Raw genomic sequence first — 13165 nt, forward strand, 5'->3', positions numbered from 1 at the left:
ACTTCAGCCATCTTTTCTGCCGCGACAACAACAACAAACACAACAAACGTAATCCACTCCTCTAAAAAAGCACCTTTTATATGCATACCCGTGAGTGTAGTTGTATTTGTGACTGTTGGTACGAATACTTATAATGGTATTCAAAGCATTTCTGCTGAAGTGTGAGTTAGAGTGCGACTATGTGGTAGTCGGTGTTTTTGCGTTCAGCACGTTGGGTCTGTGGGTGGTGGCAGGAAGAGCTTTGCAGTCGCTGGTTTGGTCCATAACGGCTTGGAAAAAAATTTACACTACAAAGAGAATTTACAATACATGCACGTACGTTTATGCATAAATTTCGCACATCTCCTGCACTACTTTACATACAAACATACGCCTTGCCATGTAGAGATGACACTGGCAGTCAGTCAGCAGAGGATTTGTGCAGTAATTTAGATGCAGAGCAGCTGGTTGTTGTATCTACTGACAGCTGTTTTACACTTACCAGGTATCCACATATGTGGATATGTACATACATATGTGGAAGTTATGTTCTTATTACACAATTATTCCTGCACATATGTATACTTATATGTATGTATGTACTATATATGATAGGTTCTTAGGTGTATATTTATGCACTCATGTAGACTGAATTTGATAGTAAGGCTTGGTGAATGAGTATTTACACATACATATATATGTATGTCTGCATATGTGTGAAGTTAGGTGCATCGACAGATTTCCGCCAACAATTAAGGCCAATGTGTGAACAAGCCACGTGTGCATGTTCATTTAACTCTCCCATACACTCATCTATGTATACATATTTACTGCAGTAAATTAAAATTGACAAAGCATGTTGCAGCCGGTAAAGGCCATTGGCGTCAGCCAATTGCGAAATATATGTACAAATGTAAACACCGGGGCGTGTGTGTATGTGTTTCCCATGGTAGGCGGCATCGTAAATTGCCAACAAGATATGCGAAATAAATATTGAATATTTTCTACACGCAGCCAAATATATGCAATTAAATATCTTCTTTAGATATGCCAACTAAATGCACACATTCCATTTAATTGTTGTCAAGGGAGCTGTAATGAGCGCCGCACTAAATAGCATTATATGTGTTATATGGCACAGTATTTCAAAATAATATTCGTATATAATTGTGGTATTCGAATACCATCTCTCGGCTTTAGCTCCGTATTTGTCGAAAGAGTTTAGATGTGAAATGCAAAAAAACAAAGATATACAGTGCCATTCTACACAGCAAGGGTATGTGGAACCTTCATTAAACTCGTTTAAACCACTTGTTTTCTTTTTTTAATATGTTCGTTGCTTGTTCGATTCGCCACTCTCCCAGTTTTGACGATTCATAAACTGTTATATATTATTGTTTGAATGCAATATTCTCTGGCTCTGAAAAAATGGATCTGACGGTTACTGAGAGGAAGACGCAATATTTCTTGACTAACATTATAAATGTGATGGAGAAAAAGCTAGGACTTTGTTTATCTTTATAACACCACCCGGAACATCATCCCCGCCCTGCTATATGGTGCAGAGGTTTGGACGATGACAACATCTGATGAGTTGACGGTACGAGTTTTCGAGAGAAAGGTTCTGCGGAAGAATTATGGTAATTTGCGCATTGGCAACAACGAATACCGTAGTCTATGGAACGATGTGCTGTACGAAATATACGACGACATTGACATAATTCAGCGAATTAAGACACAGCGGCCACGCTGGCTAGGTCATATCGGCCGAATGGATGAAAAGACTGAGGTTATTCGACGCAGTGCCCGCAGGGGGGAAGCAGAGGAAGCGGAAGACCTCCACTCCGTTTTAAAGAGCAAGTGGAGAAATGCTATAACCGCGTAAGCTGGTCTACGCCAATAAAGAAGAAGTAGATAATAATTATGATATACATATCCGTATAACTCTCCCTTGAAAAACAAAACTAATACTCTGGAAGTCGTTTATAGATAAGTGTTCCCGTATGGCGCAAAAGCATATACGATGATAAAAAGTACTGAGCTGATTATTGGKGTGTTCGAGAGAAAAGTTCTTCGCAATAGTTTAAGGTTTGGCGACAACTAGCTAATCCGGACAAACGATGAGCTCCACCATGACATTGTTCTTGTAAAGAATTCGATGCGAGAGTCGGTGACAATAATCATAGAGGTTCCAAGTAACTAATAGAAACAGAGGCGTTTGAAAGCTTTTATTACGTCCGGACGAAACCCAGGGAAAGGCTAACCAAAGAAAGAAGAGTGGAAAGTAAAGTAACTGATGGAATTTCAATTTAAGTTTCCGGCTGTTTCGACATTTACCATGAATGCTTTTTATAAGAATAACCTCAGAAAAACATTCAACATAAAGTACTTCTAGTTGTAATATGAGTATTAGAGAAATGAGAAAATTAATAGTTTTCGTTATTCATTTTCGTTTTCAAATCATTTTTGAAAGCCTTTTTTGAAGTCACGGAATAGAAAATATTGAAACCCCATTCACCGTTAGTATAATTAGTTCAATAAGTATGTTTAAAACAAATGCACAATATTCATGCAAACTGTACGTCCACATACAAAATAGGTATAATTGGAACGCTTCTGCAACTTCGCAAGCTCGTAGGCATACACTTAAAATGATTAGAGAAATGTTGCTGACACCACCAGCTATTATTAAACAAAACTTATCTGTGTTGGCACATTTAGTTTGGCACATGTTATCGATATCATCTACACAGAGTTTGTACAATGGAACTTACTCTGTTGCATATACATAAATATACACCATAGATATTTATAGTTATGTAGATCGTAATTTTAGTTAATGTCGGAAATGGGCAACATCGTCGTATTTTAGTTGAACACTGTTTTGCTCTCACAACTAAATGGTTAAATTGCCTGCATACAATTTAATTATTCCCACAGCCAAGTTGGCCATAAATTCAATTTTGCGCCATAATCTATGTGTTTTCAGCTGCAATGCAGTGGAAGAAAAATGGCGAATATGCTGATTTCGGCAAATAGTAGAGGATGTGTGTATGTTGGATTTTTCGTAGATTTGCAATTTGCCGGCTAAATGCTTTRTAAATCGTACAAATCATTTGCTTTGATAATTACTTAGAAGCGCACAAAGATTGTGTGTCTACTTGAAATTAGTATATTGAATGAATTAAGATGGTGATTTTGGGCAAAGTGTGTTGCGTTTGTGTAGCCATTTATTGTGCTAAGGAAATAATACCATTTAAATGGGGAGATTAGAGCTAATAACGTGCGAATAAATATATATTATTACGGATGAAACAAATGCTTCAGTATTGTATTATTTTACGCTTTTCAAAAACTCTAATTTAATTTACTGTTTTATTAAATATTGGCCTAAATTTTCAAGTTGATCCGAGTAATAGTTTCAGAGCTACAGCTTTGAGAACTTGTGCGCTCGAGTCTAGCTAGGCTAAGTGCCCCGTTTTTAAACGAGTTTTCTCGGATCTGTGGGTTCGAAATCAGTTGACAAGATTTCCCCAAGAACTACTCAACCGGTCTTTATGAATCTTTAAGATACAATCGTTAAAGACTTCGCTGAAGGATTTTTATCGATTAAAACCATTTAAATAAAAATTATAGAAATTTTTACTGAAATTTACATTTTCTTGTAAAACATTTTCAACTAACATACATACATACATGTACGTATTTTTTCACTTTAAATGAAATATAAGCAGTTATCCTGCCAACGCGGGCGTATCTTTTTTCCGAGGAGTCACCAGAAATGGCGTCGAAATTACCGATTTAAAAAAAAAAATTTCCCAAAAATTTCAGAATTTCTTTGTTAATAGCGTATGTTTGTAACAATAAAAAATTCTAATAAAGTATTTAATTTTTTATACGAGAAAAAACTGTTGAAAAATTTCTACCAAATAATTGTTGCCTCTCTTATCAATACCTTGTAGCAAATATTTACCCATGCAATTCCGGCACTTAATCAAAGCCATTCAATTTAATATGTGGGTCGTCAGCCATATAAGCGCAATCTTGTAATTTCTTGCAATTAGCAACACAATAAGTTGACGACACAAATTTGTGGTCATAAAATAAAAGCGAGAAAAACTCATTTGCATAAATAGAATTGAATATGGGCTTTTGTTCTGACTTAAGTTTTCATTACGGTTAATGCAAAGCAATAAAAATGATGTGAGCTATCCAAAATTAGCTTTTGGACTACATAGATAAAAGTTATCTTTACCTAAGCACACCTGTATTCATGAATACATATATACTACTAAATATGAGGTTAGGAAATTGGTTTCTAACATATCTCTCGACTACTTATATTAGTTCTGATTTTAATAAAGAATATAATGAGTAGATAAAACAATTTTGGTTGAGATAAGTTTTAATTAAAAGTGCACACTAAAGTATATATAGTTAATTTTCAATTTAATTTAGAATGTGCTGAACAGTAAATGAAACAAATGCCATTATGAACGAAAATTCATTAACATTGTTATCTTAGTCGATAAAATATAAATAATAATTCTTAAAAAACGSTAGAATGGTTGCGTAGGAAATTAATGTGTATAAATATAGATATATTCTATAAACACCCTATTAATTATTATGACTAGATATCGAAAATATTAACTAAAACAATGAAAAAAATTGAGGCAGTTCTTGAATGAATTTGAGGGCAGAAAACTTTTCTCAAACTTGTAGAGACAAAATTTATTTGGAAACTAATAATTGACAATATCTCATTTAGGATCAAAATTAATTCACATTAATTGAGCATTTAASTTTAAAGACCATATAAACTACTAATTTCACTGTTGATTTTTGAATAAWTAAACTAGCATAATCTGTAAAAAGTACATAAAAGCGTCTAAACGTGGTTAGAAAGCAAAGCAAAATCTCKAATGTCAACAACCAACGGCCGAAAGATGCGCCCGAACAAAAAACGAAGCGCTGAATTTAAGTTTATGAGCAAATATTTGTCTTACAAGAACAAGAGACCTGGTGAAGACGCTGAGCTTAAGCACTTGGAGATGCTGCTTTCGCCAATGGTTTGAAGAAGAATGTTTTGAGAAAGTAATTTCTTTGTTTAAAATGGAAATATGAATGAATAATGTCGAAATGTTCGCGAAGGCCGCCGCTGTGACCTTGAACGTGAAAATCTTTGTATTCACTCATATTATCATACATTGCATATTGTGAGAATTTGTTATAAAGTGTAAAATTATTTTGAATTACAGTTGCCATGTTTATATTTAGTATTTAATCGGTGCTTTTCTGGGTTTTTAATTGTAAATTAAATTGAACGAAAGGTTATCAGTGTAGGAAGGCAAATAATCAATTGATTGTAGTTCCAATAAACTAAGTAATCAAACAGATTATTGAGGTATATAAACGACAGTTTAACGTAAGCCTTTRAAATTGGAAATAATAATGAAGCTTTCGGGCTCAAGGCGCAATAGGATGGATTGATACTTCTAAGTTTTCTAGGGTTGGAGTTTTTAATTTTTTTAGGTAATATTGCTGAAATAAGAAAACTTTTTTTAGTTCGCCTGTAAAGAATTTCAATTTAATAGAAAAAGAAAGCGGTAAACATTTTAAATTTGAAAATGAAACATTTAAAACGTCTCGATTTAAAACCTTATGATTCTACGAATTGAGCCGGTTTAAAAATGTCTGTCTGCGAAATAGTCCTTCGCTTTTTGAGATATCAATATGAAATTTCACACACGTGCTTTTMTCTCCAAGAAGCTGCTTATTTGTCGGAACCGCCAATATCGGATCAATAAAGCATACATCTCCATACAAGTTTTCTTATTTGAAAAGAAGTTTTAATGAAATTCGGCATAGAATGTTGCCAACAGCAAGTGCGAACTGACGACCAGAAATGGCGGCGAATGGAAGAGTGCAAAAAAAAGTTGAACATTCACATCAGTGAGTCTCAATTTTTGAATAACGTAATCACAGGTGACGAGTCATGCATCTTTGAGTATGATCTCGAGACAAAGAGGCTATTTTCCCAGTGAGACACGTCGGCGTCTTCTCAGAAAGCACCTCACCTCGGCTCTCAAGGCTATTCCGGGGAATATCTTCCGTGACGCCTTCGATGCGTGGAAATCGCGGCGACAGCGCTCYATCGACGCAGAAGGAGACTATTTTAAAAGTCTTTAAAGAGATGTAACGATTGGTTGAATAATTTTTTTTAAATCGACTCATTCCTATTACTTTACGGACAAAAGTGTTAGAGAGATGGCAAGAGAGCTACACATCTATCGCGAATCCGTTCGTATGATTTGTTGGATATTTTGGGTATGAAATGCGTTCTTGCTCAACTCRTTCCGMTAAAGCTGATTTTTTCAAAAAGAGCATCTCTTTGAACATGTCTGATTATGCGAATTCTGATCCCACATTCGTGGAGAGCATTATAAACACTTATGAGACATGGGTTTATGAGTTTGCACACAAGTCAACAATCATTGGAATGGAACCCGCTTACAATCGATGGAAAAGATAAAACAAAAATCCAGCTGAGATTACTTTGAATGCGGCAAAATAAATATTGATGAATAATTAAATATTTTGCGTTTTATTTACAATTTGGGGTACTTTTTTGTCACAATGTATGCCATTTCATGCTAAATGAATATAGCTTTGGCGCAGCCGAAGTCAACGTTTTTCATTTTTTTTTTTGTTTGGAAACTAGTGTTAGTACATACAAATACATATGTACGCGCGTGTAAGTATGACAGATTTCAAAATTGTACTCGAAATTGTATGCCGTTATGATTAAGTAAATCGAAATCAACAAGAATGTGGGACACATGAAGACAACTCACAGGCCCATAAATAAATGTGGATATGTTCAAAAGAGCGAGGAGGAGGTGAATTAGAGGAATTTGAGCGTCATGAACGAAGACAAGCGCGCATGTTGRCAATACAAGAACGATTGAAGTGAAATAAAAAGCAACACAAGCGCACATTTCGAAAGCATTAGTCAAAGCAGCGAGAATTCTATTTAAAATTGGAAATCAGTAAATATGAACAACAACATAAAATCGCATRACGATTTGACAGTAAGAGCAAAATTGATATGCTACGATGGAAATTAAAATAGAAAATAAAAAAGAAGTGGTGATGAAGAGCATTACACTTTGTAGGGAAATTTAATGAAAAAAATAAACTTAAAAAGTTAAAAAAGAAAACAAATAGAAAYGTTACAACTCAAAATCAAATAACAGTTAGGGCGCGTTAAAGGCAGTGAGAGCAGAACAATGTGGTAACCAACAAGTGACTGACAATTGCAAATCATAGAAAAAACTATAAATATTAAAAAGTGCTGCCACTTGTACGTACTCAACTTYGATGACATTGCTCTTGCCCAGCGTTAAGTTTTCAAGCTTAGAACAGCACTAASACTTTGCAGCATTTGACAGAGCGTACAAGTGTCCATGTTCACTCGGTTGCGCTAGCTTGTTCGCAATGACGGTGCATAACACTGCTTACACCGCTTGCCAAGTCAACACCACTTACACCACCAACAACAACATCAGCTAGCACCGCAAGCATATAAAGTTTTGGCAACAAAGCATAAAAATAAAAAGCAGATAGATAGATAGAAGAAGAACAAGCACAAGCACAGAGAAAATGGGAAGCATTTCCTGTGCAGAGCGGAGATGTTGATGACAACATTAAAATTGTACTAGAAAATCTGAAAATGTATGCTTCAGTGATAAATATCTATTTTGAACAAAAAAAAAAAAAAAATAAGAAGAAAAAAGACTAAAAATCTTGCAGCTAGAAAAGCCATCGTGAAAAGTAACATTCGTTAAAGCCAGATGCATCATGAAAACAACTCAGTCGGTGGGACGATTACTTGGTTGACTGGTCGGTTGGTTCATTGTTTGGTCATTTGGTGTCGGTTGAGCATGTGTCCGACAGCATCATTCGAAAGTCATCAACATTTTTTATGCTTGAAATGTGGCACTTTTTTTATGTGCGGTGTGCGGTACGACAAACGGGCGTGCATGTGTGTGTCTATATTAGGCTATGTGCTTGGAAAGCCGGAAAAGTGTSAAGTGGGATTGGCGTAAAAAGACGCGATGATGTGAATTGTCATAGAAAAAAAAAATATTACAAAAAATAAAATCAATGGAAGGGATAAAAAAAAACTGACAAATAAGTGATTTTAAAATAAAATACGGTTTTAGTGGAGATGCGAAAATTGCAAGTCCTGAAGAAAAGTTGGAAAATGTGTCTGGCAACATATTTATACCCTGAACAGAACGATACATCAAAGACCCTYTAAAATAAGTAGATATGTACGTACATTAGGGTGATTAAAAAAAAATTTTCTTTCTTTTAGTACTTTGAAAAAATGGGTTCCTAGACACCTCTAGGGAAGCCTCCCCAAGAGGCGTTCTTAATTGGAGCGGGGAGGTCCTCCTACTTACAATTTTCTATTTTTTCTTATTATAATATAGAAGGTTTTATATCTCGCTTCCAACTACTTCAAAAAATTTCTTATTCCTTAGATTTTGTAGGAAATTGAATGCGCTACAAAAAAGGAATGTACGATTTTTTCGTAAACCCATCCGTTTAAAAGATATTATCAGTTAAAGTTTGTTTATTTTTGGGAAAATTTTTTATTTCTTATGAATTTTATAACTCAATGAAATAAAAAAATAACATCATTATGAAACTCATAGTTTTGTAGGAAATTTACTGCTCTATAAAAATGGTATCTTATGATTTTTCGATTAAGTTAAGCATTTACGAGATATGCATCGCCAAACATCAATGCATATAAGGGTGAATCAAAAAAAAAAAAAAATTTCGTTTTGTACTCTGAAAAATAGGTTCCTAGGCACCTCTCAGAAAGCCTCTGCAAAAACCTATGAGTTTCATCATTCATAATAATTTAGTTTATGAAATATTGATCTGAATTAGGCACATTTCCTTTATTYCCCAAGAAACTATTTATTGACCAGATATATTCACGAAATTCGGCATAGATTATTGGATATAACAGCGCTACARTCATCGTAGAAATGGTTCAGATCAGATCACTATAGCATATAGTTGTAATACAAACTGAACGATCCACGTTTCCACGACAGTCGCGTCTAAATAACCAGAATGAATGAACCCGGATTTTTATCCGGCCAAGGACAGTCAACTCGGCACCATTCCTCGAAATTACTTTAGAAATATTTTATGTCGCTACAACAGCAATCCAAATCAGGATAAAATACYATTTTATACCCTTTTATAATATAATAAATGCACCTGTGAAAGGTGCCATAGCTGTGGTGCAGCCGAATGGCTAAAATATACAGACATATGTATATACATATGATAACCACTTTAAGGAAAATATAGAACAAGAAGACAACATATATGTATGTGTATAGACGACATGGAAGCTTTACTAAATAAGAATAAAGAATATTTTATTCAAAAAATTACTAAGMATGTTATTACACCAAGATTTCATAAAAATAATAAAATAATCACCGCCCAGCCTGTAAAAAAAAAAAAACAGAACTGCATGCTTTTGCGTGTGTGGTATCTCTGCATATGTAAGTAATAGCATGGTAACTGGAATACTGCATCCAGTTCACGCGCATCCAAAACATAAATTACTGACGCTAACCTTGCAAAGAGCCAGTTCGACAGCATTCTAGTTGCGGTGGCATTGMATTGTTTACTTATATCAGGCAATAGCCTTTTTTGTACTTGCTACCAATAGTGGCAAAGCCAGCAGCAACATGTTGCTGCACTAGCAACTACCCGTAACTATATGGTGTATGTTCGTATGTATGTAGAAGGAATGGTTTAGCGTGTTGATGCTGGCTATTTTATTGTATATCGCATGTCGCAGAGTACTTTTTAGGGATATGATGGAATTTTGTTTATTTTATGCCCACGAGTTACGAATATTTAAGGCATGTACTATACTTGTCAAGAAGGCAGATAAGAAAAGATGCCACCCTTGGCTATCTTTCGAACCTATAGCCTTATAATTCCAAGGTGATGTAAAGTAACAATCACGTCAATGTATATTTATATTAAAAAGAGTGAAGTTTTGAGTGAAATTAAAAAAAAATGTATGTATGTTTGCTATACGTATATTATGTTAACATTTACAGACCCGCATTTATTTTTTATTCAGAAATGTACAACACATGTATACTGATATAAGTATTATAACTATATAATTGTTTTTATATGTCGAAGGCTAGTACAGCAATTCATCATACAAAGCCAAGGCTTCCAAAGACAGAGTAAACCAAATAATAGAGTAAGATTTAATAACACCTAAAGAAATTACAATTACAATATTAACAAAAATCTGTGTAATGCCGATTAACCGGTTTGTTGTGGCTCATGCGATATGTACGTACCTATGTATATACATATAAATGAATGTAGTACATTATTAGCCAGACGTAGAATTGATTACATACTTGTTTGATAATCGAAAAAATTAAATAATCTCTAACGCTATTATTATATACATATGTGTATGTACATACATATGTAGGTAAAATGTTGTTTGTCAAAACATGTAAAGTGGAATTTTATAAAGTTATTCTTCTTCGGCGTTTAATTGTGTATTTTGCGTTCGCTGCATAATATATTCATGAACGGAATTAAAAATCTTTAAAAATTTGGATGTTTATAGCAAACGGAAAAATTTTCTAAAATTAAATATACTATACGTTTACTCATACATTTAATGGCAAGGAAGCAATAAATCTAATCAACAAATAACAATGCAACACTTACCTTATTCAGTGCAATATATTTTGATATTAACATTTGCAGCTATTCCAAGCCGTTCTTCGTTCTTTCTTTATTCGAATCTTTGCGCACATGTAATCACAATATTGCTATATTTTTACAGTCCTACAGAAGTATGATTATATTTATTTTGCCGTTCACAAGACGAAACTGCATATACACAGGTAAACTTGTTTTCTCCATACACGCGACTATTGGCTTTTTAAACAGCAATCTGCCAKTACCACCGCTTGCATTGTAACTTTATTGAAAATGTGCACAATACAAACATGAATAGAGCAACAATTCACGCCACTTGTTAAATATTTTGCTTTATTAGGGCACCGGAAGTTACGCACAAACCCAAGAATATTTTCGTTTAAACATTTACATAAAAAAAATTAATATTTGCTGATATCAATGCATTAACAATACCAACTAAGCGTTTTCTAATTGGGATGAAATGTGGTTTCTGATTAGCACGTTACGTGGATAGCCTTGCGACGACGAAATTTGTTACCTGACTGGTCACCAGGCTTTTTGCACACTTTTGTACGTATACATCGGACTTGCAAAACACACACAATTTTCCAAAGTTGTCCCATATAATCAATTGGCCAAGCTCCTTACCAGTTAAACACTTTTCACTACGCGTACATTATTCCTACGCTCCTTATTTACTAAAATATCTACCGTATATGAAGTAAAAAGACACTTTTGCAATAAAATTTCTTTTATTTTTGCAACAATTGTATATATTAATACAGTTCGTTTTTCCGTCTAAATTTCTCCACCGATTACTTTTCGTTTTCATCCAATGACTGACACTTGACGTTTGTGACTGGCGCAGCTGTAGTGTTGCCAGCTGTATCTTGTATGAAAKCACAAATTAAATAGTTGCATTAAAAATGAAGTATAAAGTGACAGAGGGTGTAGCATCTAAAATATAAAAAGTTAACTGCCGGGACTTATTTGCAGCCACTGAAATGAATAAAATCAAAATATTATTATATTTATTTCTTCCTAAAGGAAAAATTATGGCTTAGAGGTACAATTTTATATTATAACAATAATGTCTCCAAAATTTAATACGCTTTTACACCCTGTATTTTAAAATGCATTACAGAGTGTATGCAAGTTTTTGCGTATTGCCAGAGAACGTAAAATAATAACAGAGAACGTTTATTTATTTATGATATGATAGATGTTCTCCGATATAAATATGCGTTCTCTGCTACAAGAGCAGGATAGTTTTAAAGCCTTTGTTTTAGTTTAAGAAGTGTTTTTTTACGTCGTCGAAAAGAAGTCGTTTTAGCACTTCTGATAAAAAATGGATAATTGGCTTTCCTCTTTCTGTTATTTAAAAATTGTGTTATTTTGTGCCACGAATTAATTAACATTTATGTAGAAATGAATATAGATAATTTTAAAGTATGTTGGGGTATACATATAAGGATTCTGGAGACGAGCACCGAAAAGTGTAAAAGAAATATTTTTTTTACTAATTATTCTATAAATAAGATAAAATAAAAGATAAAAAATGTTTATGTCCACAATCCAGCCGAATAGGTAGTGACATTATTCGTAGAATTAATTACTTTATTAAAAACACGCGTTATTGTTTTGTCTGGCCAATGAATTGAATAAATTCCAATTAAACATATTTTTAATAATATCTATGTCTGTAAATAATATTAATACACTTTGCTTGTTTTTAAATCAAAAGAACGCATAATATTACGCATAATTTGAAAAAATTTACTCTAGAAAAATGCAGCTAAGTACTCGTATTAATTTTGTTGTTGTTATTTGTGGACACACACATGCATATACATTTTTGTCAAACCAATTAAGCTTTTTCATTTTTATAATAATAAAGTAACCTTTGAAAGTCTTTCAACGTACATAGCTGATAAGACAGAAAGCTACCAGAAACGGGCTTCGGCCAGGCTTTCTAAAAACTTTCGATGTTGGCATCCTGCTTATACATATTTCTCAATTTCAATTAAATAATATCTTTATATACATACTTATCATAGCTTTGTTGGTAGTTGAACACAGCTTTTCACCTTAAAAAACGCTTATACCGCGCACATTCAATATTATTGTAAATACATATCCGCTTGTTATATTATTTCTGAGAATTTTTTTTTTCTTTTTGCATATGTATAATTAGACATATCATACATAATTTAATTATATTCAAGTGAAACTGCATTTCTGATGGTAATTATAATATTTAAATAAATCTGTGACCCATTTTCATTTCATCCACTTCCGTTCAGCTGTGGATATCCGCTTAATGACAAATATCTCGTAATCGCAGATTCAGTGTTGATATAGTTTTCCTACAGTTTAGTCGCAATCTGGACTTAACATATTA

General features: G+C 33.6%; 1 protein-coding gene across 5 annotated transcripts in view; it reads right to left on the minus strand.

Moving 5' to 3' along the window:
* The window catches only part of LOC108970099 (polypeptide N-acetylgalactosaminyltransferase 5), a 61319-nt gene extending 49727 nt beyond the window's left edge, over nt 1-11592 (minus strand). For 2 of the 5 annotated variants that reach the window (XM_018935253.1, XM_018935249.1), the window contains exon 1: nt 10789-11592. The gene's annotated coding sequence lies outside the window, so the exon portion shown is untranslated. The remainder of the gene's footprint in view (nt 1-10788) is intronic. The other 3 variants (XM_018935252.1, XM_018935251.1, XM_018935250.1) reach the window with 3 other exon arrangements.
* Nucleotides 11593-13165: the final 1573 nt, after the last annotated feature.

Source organism: Bactrocera latifrons, unplaced genomic scaffold (genome assembly GCF_001853355.1).
Source record: "Bactrocera latifrons isolate USDA-ARS-PBARC rearing strain unplaced genomic scaffold, ASM185335v1 scaffold_28, whole genome shotgun sequence".
Lineage (NCBI taxonomy): Eukaryota > Metazoa > Arthropoda > Insecta > Diptera > Tephritidae > Bactrocera > Bactrocera latifrons.